General features: G+C 43.7%; 1 protein-coding gene across 5 annotated transcripts in view; it reads left to right on the top strand.

The window, feature by feature from the left end:
- Window positions 1-15,231, top strand: part of RASGRF2 (Ras protein specific guanine nucleotide releasing factor 2) — a 260,971-nt gene that overhangs the window by 209,848 nt on the left and 35,892 nt on the right. The window lies entirely within an intron of this gene.

Raw genomic sequence — 15,231 nt, 5'->3', positions numbered from 1 at the left:
CCTCATGGCCTGGATCCAACGCTTAGACTTTAAGTTTAATTACAAGTTGGTAACAACACTTCAAGCTACAAGAGAAGTTGCTATTTGAATATTTTGAGAAAGTAAGTACTTTCATTTTAATTCTCTTTTCTGAATTTTGAAGAGCATGATAAGAACTTAAAGCACTGTTTTAGAGTTTCATATGGTAATGGATTTTAAACAAAATTCTCTATTTATCCAACTGGAATTACAATTAAAATGTCATTAAATTCAATTTTAATGACATTTTAATTAAAATGTCATTAAAATTAAAGTGTTTTCTTTCCCCAAATTCATTCTATTTCCTATGCGATCACTGCACAGACCAGAGCTTTTTAAAGCATTCAGTCATGACCACTTAATGGAGAGTGGAATCAATTAATGGGTTGTTATCAAGAGCAGGTCAAGGCAGGCTCTTAGTAATGGGCTGGTTAACAGTTGCAATAGACAGACCTGGTTTCAGCTCACGGTCCTGGAGGCCACATTGTGTGCCCCCACCTCCCATCACCACTGCAGTACCACCCCAGCCAGCTGAGTTTGAGGAGGTGGGTGCATGGCCCCCGACTTGATAGACCCCCAAGCAGGGTGACCACCATGGTCCTTGAAGAAGGATTAACAGCTTCAAGCCTTTATCCAGGTTTCAGTTCAGTTCAGTTCAGTTCAGTCGCTCAGTCATGTCCGACTCTTTGCGACCCCATGAATCTCAGCACACCAGGCCTCCCTGTCCGTCACCAACTCCCAGAGTTCACTTAAACTCATGTCCATTGAGTCAGTGATGCCATCCAGCCATCTCATCCTCTGTCATCCCCTTCTCCTCCTGCCCCCAATCCCTCCCAGCATCAGGGTCTTTTCCAATGAGTCAACTCTTCGCATGAGGTGGCCAAAGTATTGGAGTTTCAGCTTTAGCATCAGTCCTTCCAAAGAACACCCAGGACTGATCTCCTTTAGGATGGACTGGTTGGATCTCCTTGCAGTCCAAGGGACTCTCAAGAGTCTTCTCCAACACCATAATTCAAAAGCATCAATTCTTCGGTGCTCAGCTTTCTTCACAGTTCAACACTCACATCCATACATGACCACTGGAAAAACCATAGCTTTGACTATCCAGGTTTATTTAAAGGTATTTACTCTCACAGACGGAGAAGGCAATGGCACCCCACTCCAGTACTCTTGCCTAGAAAATCCCATGGACGGAGGAGCCTGCTAGGCTGCAGTCCAGGGGGTTGCGAAGAGTCGGACATGACTGAGCGACTTCACTTTCAGTTTTCACTTTCATGCTTTGGAGAAGGAAATGGCAACCCACTCCAGTGTTCTTGCCTGGAGAATCCCAGGGACGGGGGAGCCTGGTGGGCTGCCGTCTCTGGGGTTTCACAGAGTCGGACACGACTGAAGTGACTTAGCAGCAGCAGCAGCACTCTCACAGAGGTAATGGGACTTGAGACTGCTGGTCAGAAAACTTGAGCTCTAGTCTGACTCTGTCAGTTAACCCCCATATTTGAGGGGTTTTTTAAAATTAATTAATTAATTTTGCTGCATTGGATCTTAATTGTGGCACACATGATCTTCGTTACATCACGTGGTATCTTCCATTGTGATGAACAGGCTCTCTCTAGTTGTGGCCCACGGACTTATTTGCTCCATGTCATGTGGGACATTAGATCCCCTGACTAAGGATTGAACCCATGTCCCCTGCATTGCAAGGCAAATTATTAATCACTGAAGTGAAGTGGGGAGTCCCGCCAGAGAAATCCCCAGTCATCTTTGTTGTCTCTGGTTTTCACATCACAAATGAGGGGCTTGACAAGAGGATGTTTTTCTTATCTGATTCATTCAGTACTAGTTGAGCCCATTTAAGGAAGAATGCAGCACTATTGTGACAACTTGACTGTTTTGAAGTAGTAGCTTTATAAGAAAATTAATGAGTTGAACGCATTTCAAAAAGCAGCACAGCATGCTCACAATTGCATTTTTCCTCACATGGTAGACTAACTAGGGGGCACCATTGCAATTTGTAGAAAACAACCACAGTGAAACAGCAAGATGCAAATTTGTCTACAAATAATCTAGAAAATCGAGTCTTCTATAAAGTATTAGAGATCATGCATTTATTTCTCAGTTCTCATCAAAGGTAACTCATGTTGGCAGATACTATCCTGAACTTATTTCAGGAGATATAAAGAACTGCAGAATTACAGGTATGGGTCTCCAGAGAAATAGAAACTTCCCTAGGATGTCACCTTCAGCTCTCCCCATCCCCCCAAATGTAGTGCTAGGGTGCCACTTCCTCTCCTAGCCTTTTCTTTAGTATTTGGTAAGGCTAAAATGTTTCATATTTTCCTGATTTTAAAATTTCTCACCTGTGAATATACTCTCCCCTAATTTCTCCTCATCTTGTCATGTTTTTTCACTCATTTTTCTCCTTCCATGTTGAAAGTGAAGCCACAAGACGAGCTGAGTTTCTCACATATGCACTTGTCTATGGATCAGCAGCCCAGAGTTGGTGGGGTAGTGGGGGCGGGTGGGGGGCCAAGCTGTGTTCTTCTTCCAGCTCTGCCATTGTATCTTCTCTGGGTCCCTGAACTGGTTACTCAGACTCTCTGGGGGCTAATTTCCTCTTCTAAAAAAGAGAACAGCTATCCATGTTTTCCCTTACCTAAGACTGTGGTGAGAATTAAAGGTGATGTTGAATTAAGAAGCATGAAGGACATAAGGTACAACATAGGTACAGCCCCTTCCAGCTAAGGACAGGAGAGATGTACATTTCCTCTCCCTCCAACCAGCCTGGAAGCTCCCTCCATACAGGGCGCCTTGCCTCATTCATCTTTGTATCTCCTTTCACTGGCTCTGCAATGCTGACTACGTGGTAATTGTCCAGTGATAGCTGTTGAGTTTACACTTTAATGTTGCTGTTGTTCATTCTCCCCAGAAAGTCATTTTCTAGCCTTTAAAGTTTCCCAAGTCAGCCAAGGCAGAGACTACAACCACTAATGGAAATCAAGGCTGTGTGTATAGAAAGTCTGAGTAGAGAAAGTGTTTTCAACTGGGTGTCCACACCCTCCTTGGGGGTGTCATGCAGGGCAGCCTTATGTGTCATTCATACAATTCCTGATTACAAGGTGTCTGCAGGTTCCTGGACTGCAGAGCTTTAATTTTTTTTTTAATCGAAGTATAGTTAATGTACAATATTTTATAACTTAAAGGCGTACAATAGAGTGATTCACAATTTTTAAAGGTTATACTCTATGGTTATCTTAAAATATTGGCTATATGCCCCATGTTGTACAATATATCCTTGTAGCATATTTTATACATGGTAGTTTGCGCCTTTTAACCCCTCACTCCTATATCGCCCCTCCCTCCTTCCCTCTCCCCACTGGTAACTACTAGTTTGTTCTCTGTATCTGTGAGTCTACTCTACTGTGTTATAGATCCAGGGTTGTATTACTAGTTTGTTGCACTTTTTAGATTCCACATATAAGTGATATCATACAGTGTTTGTCTTTCTCTGTCTGACATTTCATTTAACGTAATACCCTCCAAGTCCATCCATCTTGTTGCAAATGGCAAAATTTCATTCTTTTTAACGGCCGAGTAGTATTCCATTGTCCATATAATATACACCACATCTTCTGTATCCATTCATCTGTTGGTGTAGGTTGCTTCCGTGTCTCGGCAATTGTTAATAGTGCTGCTGTGGACATTGGGGTGCATGCATCTTTTCGAATTAGTGTTCCTGCCTGTGTCCTCTGTGTACAGCCAAGTTGGGGAGGGACTTCGAGGCTGGCTATAAACAACTCAGATCTGTGTTCTAGTATCTATGGAAGGTCTCGTATGTACAATCTACAGCAATTTTGATTTTCCTGAGTTGTCTTATTGATCAACTAATTCTGCAAAAAATACTCTGTCCACTTGTTTGTGGCTTATTACAAAGCATGTAATGGCATTGATAAAAGAGCCTGCAACTGTGTCCACAGGTTGCAACTCACTTCATCAGACTGTGGGCACCAATGGAATAATAAGTACCTGAGAATGAAACAATCAATTATTTTCTTAATTGTAAGCTAAAGGAAATTAGCCTACATATTTTAAAAGTGTAAGATCAGACAAAAACGACCTAGTTATGTTAAAATCTCCTTCCCTAAAGAGTTTGTGGAGGGAACATTGCTACTCCCTTTTCTGTTTTCTCACCTCCTTCACTCATTCACTTATAAGAACTGAGTACCAGAGTGTGCCCAACACTGGGGTAGATGTGAGCGAGAGCCTGAGTCGGGTAGTGGGCCTTAAGTCTCCGTCAGAGAGGTCTCCAGAAACCTCACAAATGCCACAAAAGGAGGAGCTTGGCACTGTCCCATCCGCCATGTCCAGAGGGAACCAGGACCAGGCTCCACCTGCCTCAGTATGTCAGGCTAAACCTTCTTCCCCTGAAAGGTCAGAAGTGATAGCAAGAAAGCAGAGAGGAAGTAGGGGAAAGAGAAGGGGCCTTCCATGTGGGGTCCCAGGCTTGAGGCCAGCCAGGCAGGGCCAGGAGGGAACTGGTGTATTCTGGACTGAAATGGAACTTCAATCCATGTATTGGATCGGACATTTTGACTGAAAAGATTGTTCTTATAACCAAAGCTTCTGGAAACTCTGGTGCCCATCCTAAAAGGTGGGGAAGGATGGCCTGTAGAGCAATTTAATGAGGTCGCTGAGAAACAGTACTGCTGCCCAATTATTTCATTATTGTTCACAGTACAGGAAGTGTAGGTCACCTTGGCAGAGCAAGTTTCACAGAATTTATCAAGATAACTCACTTCCTATGTTTCTAACTCACTTCTGTCCTCTTACATTCATTGTATGATGGACAAAGCATATTTAGCTGCTGATGAAGAATACCTTGGTTTAAGTATTTTTTTACATTTTGTTGAGATATTACCTACTTCGTATGAAGGACATTGAACATGGGTAGAACTCAGTGACTTTTTACCCATGTACACACCTGTGCATCTCCCACCCTGATTAAGAAATGGAATATTTCTGACATCGGAGAGGCCCCTTCCTGTCAATGTCCCACTTCCTGGGCATTGCTCAGTTTTCCTTTTTTTTTTTCCTTAGTTTTAGCATTGTTCTTATTGATTTTGTGTACTTTTTATACATTCAGAATAAAGCCCTTTATTTGCCAATTACATTCATTTACCCCAGTTTGTTCTTTTGTTTAAAATGTTTATGTAATTTTTTATTGAATATACTTGATTTAAAATATTGTGTTAATTTCTGCCATACAGCAAAGTGATTCAGTTATATATATATGTGTGTGTGTGTGTGTATATATATATGCATTCCATTTTATATTCTTTTCCATTATATTAATATTAATAGTTTATCACAGGATATTGAATGTAGTTCCCTATACTGTACGGTAGAACCTTGTTGTTTTTTTGTTGTTCCATTCTATATATAATAATTTGTATCTGCTAACCCCAAACTCTCAATGCATCCCTCTCCCACCTCCCCTCCCTTTGGCAACCACAGATCTATTCTCTATGTTTGTGAGTCTGTTTCTATTTTGTGGACAGGTTCATTTGTGTCGTATTTTAGATTCATATATAAGTGATATCATATGGTATTTGCCTTTCTTTTTCTGACTTCCTTCATTTAGTAGGATAATCTCTAGTTGCATCCATGTTGCTGCAAATGGCCTTATTTCATTTTTTATGGCTTAGTAGTGTTTCATTGTAACTCAATATTAAATAACTAAGATAGTGGCATGTGGTCCCATCACTTCGTGGCAAATAGAAGGGGAAAAAGTAGAAGCAGTGACAGCTTTTATTTTCTTGAGCTCCAAAATCACTATGCATGGTGACTGCAGCCATGAAATGAGAAGATGCTTGCTTCTTGGAAGGAAAGCTATGACAAACCTAGACCACATATTAAAAAGCAAAGATATCACTTTGCCGACAAAGGGCCATATAGTCAAAGCTATGGTTTTTCCAGTAGCACATACAGATGTGAGAGTTGGACCCTAAAGAAGCCTGAGCACTAATGAATTGATGCTTTCAAATGGTGGTGCTGGAGAAGATTCTTGAGAGTCCCTTGGACTGCAAGGAGATCAAACCAGTTAGTCCTAAAGGAAATCAACCCTGAATATTCATTGAAAGGACTGATGCTGAAGCTGAAGCTCCAATACTCTGGCCACCTTATGCAAAGAGCCAACTCATTAGAAAAGACCCTTGCCGGGGTCCAGCCCCAGCTGATCCAGGGTATTCGAAGGAGAGATGGCATAGGCGAGGGTCAGGAAACAACTGCTTAATTAAACGTTAATTAAGGATATAAAGAGTAATAGAATAAGGATAGCTCAGTAGGAAAATTCAGTGGAGAAAAGAGGCTGAGTAGCTTGGTTTACGCGGGAGACCAATAAAACTTCAAGACAAGAAGTTTGCACCACTTATGTAGGCCGCAGGTGTCCTTCCGTTCTCCCGAAGGAGAGGAGACGCTGAGGCCTCCCCGGTCGGATCTTAGAAGCCCAGGCATAATTAGTAAGCATGGTGGGTTCCGCGCTCCAGATGGAGACTCAGCCAGAGTGAGAGAGAGACATGGGGAGACCAGTCTTTCGAGGAACTGATCCCAATTCTTTATTTTCCATGGTCTACTTTTATACACTGAGATGTTATGCAAAAGTCACGCAGGGTCAGCAGTCCTGACTTTTATCAAAGTCAGGTGCTTCATACAAATGTATACAGAGGTCTTAGGGGTGTTACATCATCTTCTGGCCAGGGGGCCTGCTGACAATTTACGACCCTCTCCTTGTGACAACGGTCAGTCAACCAGGACACTTATTTCTCCAGGGGTGATTATTCTTAAAACAGATGCCACCCAAATAAAGTTACATTCCTATAGGGTGAGGGTGTAGTGGGTTTTAGTTAAGGAAAGAATTTACTTAGCCTAAGGTCTAACGTGATTTATATCAAAGGTTAATACTTATTTCTTCTATATATTCATTAATGTGTGTAAGGGCAGGGGATATGGAGACTTAGCAACAAATATTGGCTCAACAAATGAAAAACCCTTCACCAATACAATTTCTAATCAGCCCACTATACTTATACTAATGGTTTTCTAACTTCTATAAAGAACCTGTTTTTAGAAGGTTTAAAGCATCTTGTGCCTCTGACGGTTGGGAGGCTGTGAGCAATCACATGTGGCCGGACAAGCCTGTCAGGCAGGCTAGAGAAACTTCAGAGGAGTTTGTAGGTTAAAACACTCTTGTCACGCCCAGGAGTTTTTATTAACTGGAGCTCTAGGTTAACTCCTTCTCCAAAAGAGGTGGTGGGGGACAGCCCCCCGTAAAGTCAGAGGTGTAGGTGAGAGCCCAAAGTAGTAAAGTAGGCAGGCTCTGGTTATGGGGGTAGATGCTCGAGGATTTCCAGGGGAACTCCTGAGGCTCGATCCCGCCTTTGCGTAGGTCGAGCCTCCTTCCTCATGACCTTTGCCATGGGCGGAGTGCCTCACGCCGGCCCCCAACAGCCCTGATGTTGGGAAAGATTGAGGGCAGGAGGAAAAGGGGATGACAGAGGATGAGATGGTTGGAATGCATCACCAACTCAATGGACATGCATTTGAACAAACTCTGGGAGATAGTGGAGGACAGAGGAGCCTGGTCTGCTGCAGTCCATGGGGTTGCAAAGAGTTGGACATGACCAAATGACTGAACAACAATTCCTGTTAGAGTAATCATTCTAGACAGATGCTCAGAACTTTGTGTATGGCTGCTCTTGGGAGAGCCCTGTGAAGGTAGAATCTGGGCTGAATCCAGGCCTTCAGGCAAAATGCCACTACCCCTGTTTGACCAGTGAGGCCATTAGGTCTCAGGGAGATTCAATCAGTGCGGCCCAGGGAATTTTTTCTAGTGATGGAAAGGTTCTATGTCCGTGGCATCCAGAACAGTAGGCTCTGGCCATGTGTGTTAGTGGCTACAGTGTAACAGGCCACTCAAGAGTCCAGCAGTGAGGAGACCCAGCTCTGATGTCCTGTCCTTCCACTGCCCTGCAGGGCCCCGTTCCTCTGAAGCAGGAACCTGGGTGGGTGGTCCCCGCCAGGGCTCCAGTGAGCCTGCTGAAGAAGGAAATACCCAGACTGGGTTTATTGAAGCAAAAGCAAAATCTTTATGGAACATTGGTATTAGGGTTATAAATCGCACAGAGAAGATGACGGCTTTTTCTCACTAAGGAAGGACAACGAGCACCCTTATGTTTGGGCTTTGGACCTGCGACCCCAGGCCAGCGGGACAGTGGAAACATGCCCTGTTGACTAATTGAGGCAGAAAAGTAGGTGCCGCTATGACGGCCTGTACTTAGTGTGTTCAAAGACCTCAGGGATCAGGGCGTCCTAAAATGAGAGCTTATCAGTTCAACCCTTCTTTTTCTTATTTTGACAGGCGACAGAGAGCCCTTTTAAAACTGGATTTTATGGGCAGATACTGTGTTTACTGGGGCTTCCGATACGCCTGCCAATACAGGAGATGCAGGAGACATGGGTTCCATCCCTGGGCTGAGATGATACCTGGAGAAAGAAATGGCAACCCACACCAATATTCTTGCCTGGAAAGTTCCATGGCAGAGGGGCCTGGTTGGCTATAGTCCATGGGGCAGCAGAGAGTCAGACACAAGTGAGCATGCACGCACTGTATTTATTAGGTTATTATTTATTTATTGTTGTTTAGTTGCTGAGTCATGTCCAACTCTTTTGTGATTCATGGACTGAAGCCCACCAGGCTCCTCTGTCCATGGGATTCTCCAGGCAAGAATACTGTAGTGGGTTGCCATTTCCTTCTCCAGGGGATCTTCCCGACCCAGGGATCAAACCCAGATCTCTTGCATTGCATGTGGATTCTTTACTGCTGAACCGCTGGGGGAACCCCAGGAGGCCCCTTTAAATTTTTAAAATTTTTGGCCTTGCTTAGGGAAACATAAAATCCAGTGTCAACTTAAAGCACTAAGTTTAGATTTCTTCTGTGCTCCAAATCTGAAATGGAGGTTGGCCAGGACAAGCACGTGGCAGACTTTTGTTGTGGGTGGAAGAATGAGATGGATAAGAGAGAACCTGCTGCTGACCAGGCAGCTCCTGCTGCCTGGACTGACGGCTCTCAGCCTGCATCCAGCCCTGTCCTGTCCTCGGGTCCACCCCACTCCTTGTCTACACTGCTCCTACCAGTCTGCCTGGGAGACTCTCCCCGTCTATACGGGCCACCCAGACTCTGCTCCTGAGTCATGGATTTTCTTTCCACTCCTGAGACAGCCTTCAGAGTAGGGAATCCTGATCTTGGAGCTTTCTCAGGAGAGAGTCCCTCCCCGCACCATGGTACTTTCTGCCGCACTTGGGTGCTTCCTGACCTCATTCTCCTAAAGATGATCAGGACCTTACAAATGTCCCTCCCCCACATCCTCACCATAGCTGAATGAGAGTTCCCAGCGTCCACTTCCTGGGGAGATGTGTCCCTGACACTAACCTGGGAGGAGGAGCTCTGGGATTCCAGGGGAATGATCTCTGTGCCAGCCTGAGGTTTGAGATGGTCTTAGTTACAGAGTGGGACACTCGGTCTTTCATGGGCAACTTGAAAACCTAACCTCCCCACCCCTGCCGCCCTCAGAAGGCAGTCCACTCTCTGAGGATGCATTCTGAGTGACAGCCTCCCAGAGTGTTCAAAAGGTTCTTTAACAATTCTGTATTAATGTCAGGTGCTGTTCTAAGCGGTTTTCAAACACTCAGTCATTCACTCCTCACTCCAGCCTTTTGCGGGAGGGAAGGTATAGTCTCTGCTTTCACAGATGGTGAAATTGAAGTCTGGGGACGAAATATTAATAATTTGCCTGAGATGTCGCAGGTAGCCAGTGGCAGAACCAGGTTTCACACCCGGGCTGCTGGCTGCCCAGCTCAGGTTCTCAACCGCCCATCTCACGGCCCCTGCATCTCGCCAGCTGACACTCAGGGCGCAGAGCACTCCAGACGGATAGGAAAAAGCCACTTCTGACCCAGACAGTGAGCGTGTCATATGTCAGCACTGACAACGCTTCCGTTCTCTATTTCTTAGCCTTCTCTGAGACTTTGGCCCTAGACTCTGTGTCACTTAGACAAAGGATTTGTGCTTGCTAGAGGTTGGGCAGAGTCCTGCCTGCTTCCAGCAGTCACTCCTGTGCCTCCTGCATTCAGACAGTGATTAGCCGGCTCCCATACCAGTCTCCCCCAGGCACTGCCAGGGCGGGAGTTGGGGGTGCTATCCAAGGTCACAGGCCAGAAAAACCCCAGCTGTTTTCAAGGCTTCAGGACCCCAGACATCCCACCAGTATCCCAGGTGGGTTAGGATGTGGCCTCATCGCTCAGGTAGTACAGGGAGGCTCCTAGGCCTTCCCCTGCCTGTGGGTTCTGATGGGGATGCCGGGAACAGGAAGAGAAAATTCAGTCACATTGTGAGATGCTGGAAGCTATGAAATATTTAAAAATATTTATTTATTTTGGCCGCACTAAGTCTTAGTTGCGGCAGTAAGGCTCAGTAATTGCAGGCTTGGCAAGCCCGCACATGCGCTAAGGCATGTGGGATCTTAATGTTCCAGTGAGGGATAGAACCCACGTCCCCTGCGTTGAACGGTGGATTCTGAAACACTGGACCACAAGGGAAGTCTCTGAAATATTTATTTTCAATGGTAAATTAGTGTGTATTACCTCAGCCTGGTAAATGCTTTTATAAAAACCACCAAATAGAAAGATAATCCATGGGCATAGTTTTTATGTTAGTCTCATCCTTATTAATTGGTCCCGATTTGCTTCTAGCTGTCCACACTACCACCATTGGCCTCTAAATGTCTAAGCTAAGAAATCTCAAACATACACCAGGTGCAAACCCGGTTTATTCACAGCCCAGACTTGGCCATTTGTTGCTGTTGCTTAGCTGCTCAATCCTGTCTGACTCTTTGCGACCCCATGGACTGTAGCCCGTTGGGCTCCTCTGTCCATGGAAGTTTTCAGGAAAGAATACTGGAATGGATTGCCATTTCCTTCTCCAGGGGATCTTCCTGACCCAGGGATCGAACCCGTGCCTCCTGCATTGGCAGGCAGATTCTCTACCGCTGAGCCACCAAGGAAGCCCAAGACTTCCCATAAAGGCAGCCAAATAGAGAATGCTGAATCTAATTTAATTAGGATAGCAACATCCTTTTCACTCCTTCTGATTTCCTGAACATGTAGGCTGGTACTTATATTCATCAGTGGGTGTTTGATCCTGCTGAATTTTGTTGTTGTGGTTATTGACATTGTCCTCTCCTCCCCTCAGAATAGACTGCCTTGGGCATTACATTTCACTTTAGTTTCTGGGTCAAAAAAGACTCAAATGAGGAACAAAATCCAGAAACCTGAATTCTAGTCTGGATTCCAGTGTGTGTTTGCTGTAAATTTGTAAACTTGACCAAATGATCTGTATGGGGTTCTTCTACAGAAAAGAATGATTTGTCAGACTGCTCTAGGAAATATATAAGAAACTACTAGCTGATAAATATGGGTTCTCTCTTTTTTTCTTTTAAGCTTGAGGATAGATCTTAACTCTTTCTGTGGTCCAGGCAAACAAGATTCTTATTCCTTGAACTGCTTACCAGAGCTTTTTCTTATCTTTTTTGCATCCATATTGTTATCCTTTAAACTCTCCTTAAGCTTTCCATGCTTGTCTTTTAAAAAATGCTTGGCAAGACATTTTCATCAGGATTTATTTAAGTCGGTGTGAAATAGAATTAAGAGTTAAAGAAGATGTCTTAAATGGAACTTATTTTCAGTTTCCATTACTTGCCGAGACAGAACTGTAGTTTTCCCTGTAGAACTAGTGGGATTCTTTAACCTTTTGAGGATGGATTGCACTGACAGAGAAAATTCAGAGAAGCACACAAGGGATTGTATGTCCTTTGATAGGTTCGTATCTCTGCTATAAGAGTTTTCTGATTAAAGGTGCTGTGGGGATCCTCATTTTCCCCAGCTTGCATTCCGCATGCTCGTAATCATTCTTGGGTCTTGGAAGTGTTTCTGGAGACCATGGCGTGCCATCAGGTCCTCAGGACCACTGACCCTGCGTTACTCTCAGTCACCTTAGGACTTGCAGGAGCCCGCTTAACACTGGTGCATCAGATGGTTCATTCGGGTCCAAGATCTTGTCTCACCTGCTGACTTTTGCTTTTGTGTTTCTTTCCTCCCAACTCTGCTCCCCAGAGTCACCCACCTATATCGTCTCATCTGCTCGGGTAACGTTTCTCTCTGGATGGACACTGAAGGTTCTAATTCTACCAGATTCCTATGACTCTGTCTTCTCTGTGGGGAAAACCTACCAGCTTTCTTTATCAGTCTTTTCCCCTCTCATGAATCTGGGAAGAGAGGACAAAGCATAGCCTAGAGAATACATTCTAGCATTTTGGTAAGGTTTTTATTCAAGTTAAATTTTCCTGGCATGTGGCCTTCTTTAATTAAGAAAGTTACAAAATCAGGATTAAAACCAGGTTCTTCCACACTTTTCTTTCTCCCTCTGATCCTTGCCATTATCTTGAAATAGACAATTCCGTATCAGGTAACACCTATCTAGAAACCAATGGAAAACACAGCATGTGGAAAAATTCTCTTTTTTTCCTGAGAAATGCTTTTAAACTGGCTGATTCTCTCTTGAAGCTTAGAGATGTAAGCTCAGGAGCTATCGAATTTCAAGGTTGTAGGGCAGTATTTAAAATTCTTCTAAGCACAGTTGTTCAGGTCTAGAGGCTGCATTTTAGCAAGTCATTCACATGCAGAGTCATTTGTTAGAAAATGATGGAATAAATGATTTTCTGCATAGCTTTTTCCTTTGCGCTGAGTTGGTGTCATTCATTGCCATTTGCCTCTCCCCAGTTATTTTTGTTCTAACATATCTTCCACATTTCGCATTGTGCCTTCTCCTCGTAGCCTCCCACTTCACATCTGCTAAACTAATTTCCCAAACTGCCAGTTTAAGAAGAATTAGGTAGCTTATTATCACTTGTCTCAAAGTTAAGAACACTCCCAAGAACGTTTATCCATTCATCCAACAAATATTTGAGGGCCCACCAGGCACATGCATGCTTACCAAATCTGGGGGTTAATGATATCTGGAATTTACTACCTTTTCCTGGTTCACAAACTCCTACATGATGGTCAGGCATACATTTCTTATATATTCTGTTCCTCTTTGAAGATTCTCAACCTTATGAGTAATTAATAACTAGTAAGTGTTGAACAGGTACTATAAAGAGTTTAGTGTTACTATGGTATTTTTGTAGGGTTCTCTTCCACACTTAATGCCTTTTCTTTAAAATTTCAACTAGGCTGTTCTCTTTGTAGTGTGAACAAAGAGGTATTTACAATATTCTTGCAGTTTGGTGATAAGAAATGCTGGAAAACTCTATACCTTTAACTTTTCCAGGGAGAAACCCCAATTCAGAGTCATGGTTGCCCAGAGGTGGTGAGAAGGCAGGCAGACGAGGGTGGTGGCGAGTAGACAAGACAACCCAGGTCCTATGCAGGGTCCCTTATCCAGCGCAGTCTCCCCTAGGACTGGGTGTCAATACTGAAGTTCTAAATAAAGATTCCCCTCAAAAGGGCTGAAATCCACAGAGGTTGACAGCTTATTATCTTCAGTTCACTAACATCCATGGCATTCACCGTAGACTCCAGGGTGATTTGAATAGATTTGGGAAGATCAGTCAGCATCTTTGGCTCAGTTTCCCATTTGACAAAATGGCCTGGATCTAACCTAAATCTACATCACAATTTCAAGTAAAAAAATTCATCTTCTGTAGTCAAAGACAATAGGAAACAATAGTTTTGCATTGAAAATTGTGAAGTCAAACTTTAGGCTCTTATTTTTGAGCCTAGCACACCCAAGGCCCCTTCTTTATGAGCCCTTCAATCCATTAAAATTATCTACGTGATTTTACTCCACTCTGCAGTATTTCCACTTGCTTTTTAAAAATTCTGGCCACTGTTAGGAATACACTGTATTGATTACAATGAGAAAATTACTCTCATAATTCTCTTTACCCCCAAACTGTGCTTATTGAATCAGACTTTCCCAGTGTCCTAGAGTTCCCTTGGCCATATGTGGTATATTATAATTATTACTCTATTCTCCTGCAAGAATGAATGTCATTTCCAAGATGCCTAAACTATCAACAGGGGTTAGTTTTAAAGTGCCAGAGAAACTGATTTTTCTGTTATATGATCTAGTCTTATTCATACAAACCTGAGTCTCAAGATCCCTGTCTCAAATCATTGTTACTGTAGATGGAACGTGGTTCAGGATCAGCATGGTAATGCTGTTGAGATGTGTCTTTCAGGCCAAGACAGCTTCACCGATAACTGCTTCTTTGAAGAGTATAGCAGTTAAAAAACTAAGGGTTTAGCCAGCATTACCTGTGTTTGAGTCCTGGGTCTGCCACTTGCCACCTGTGTGACTTGGGACTAGATACTTAGTACTTTGACTCCCTCATATGTGACACGGGAGTAATAATGATTGTAACTTGTTGCTGTTGAGGGTTGAAGTAGATAATAGAGCGATTAAAATATCATCTAGCCTGTGGCAAACTCTGAAGTCTTAGTTGTGATAATTACCTCAGGAGTTGTTCAGTAACCTAGAGAAAGTATTGACTCTCCCAGGAATTTTTAGTGTGTTTGAGTTGAGTCTGTAAGGTCTCGGTAAAATGTCCATAAGTCCTAATAGCTTACCAGGAGGGTTCTAGCGTCATCTGTTGCTAACTTTTTGTTCCTAAGCATGCGTTGTGTGTTACACTGCACGCTTTGACACCCTGCTTAAGCTGTCACCTCATGACAGGGGGCTCCCAGACCCACACTTCCAGACGCCGCCCCTCTCCTAAGACTCAGTGGGCACCTGCTTTTAGATGCCCCTTGTTAAGCCCCTCTCCCTGGATTTTATTGGTTAATATCTGCTCCGTGCGCCCACTTCTGTTGGCTGGCTGTCTTCCCTAAAGCCCTAGATGCTAAGATGCTCAGTGTCTGTGGAAAGAACAAGAGCTGTAGTCTCCTTTTTAGAGACTGAAGTGTTAAAAGTCTCACATTTTCTGGGCTCTCCGCCTTTGAAAGCAGACTGGTTTCTTTTTTCCAGCCTTCCGTCTCCTCAACCCTGCTTCGTGAATTGGAAAACGAAAACTAACCTAAGTAAGCTGTTGTTGTAATGACTGC

Source organism: Bubalus bubalis, chromosome 9, assembly GCF_019923935.1.
Source record: "Bubalus bubalis isolate 160015118507 breed Murrah chromosome 9, NDDB_SH_1, whole genome shotgun sequence".
In the NCBI taxonomy this organism is placed as follows: domain Eukaryota; kingdom Metazoa; phylum Chordata; class Mammalia; order Artiodactyla; family Bovidae; genus Bubalus; species Bubalus bubalis.
This window is presented reverse-complemented; position numbering and strand designations above follow the sequence as displayed.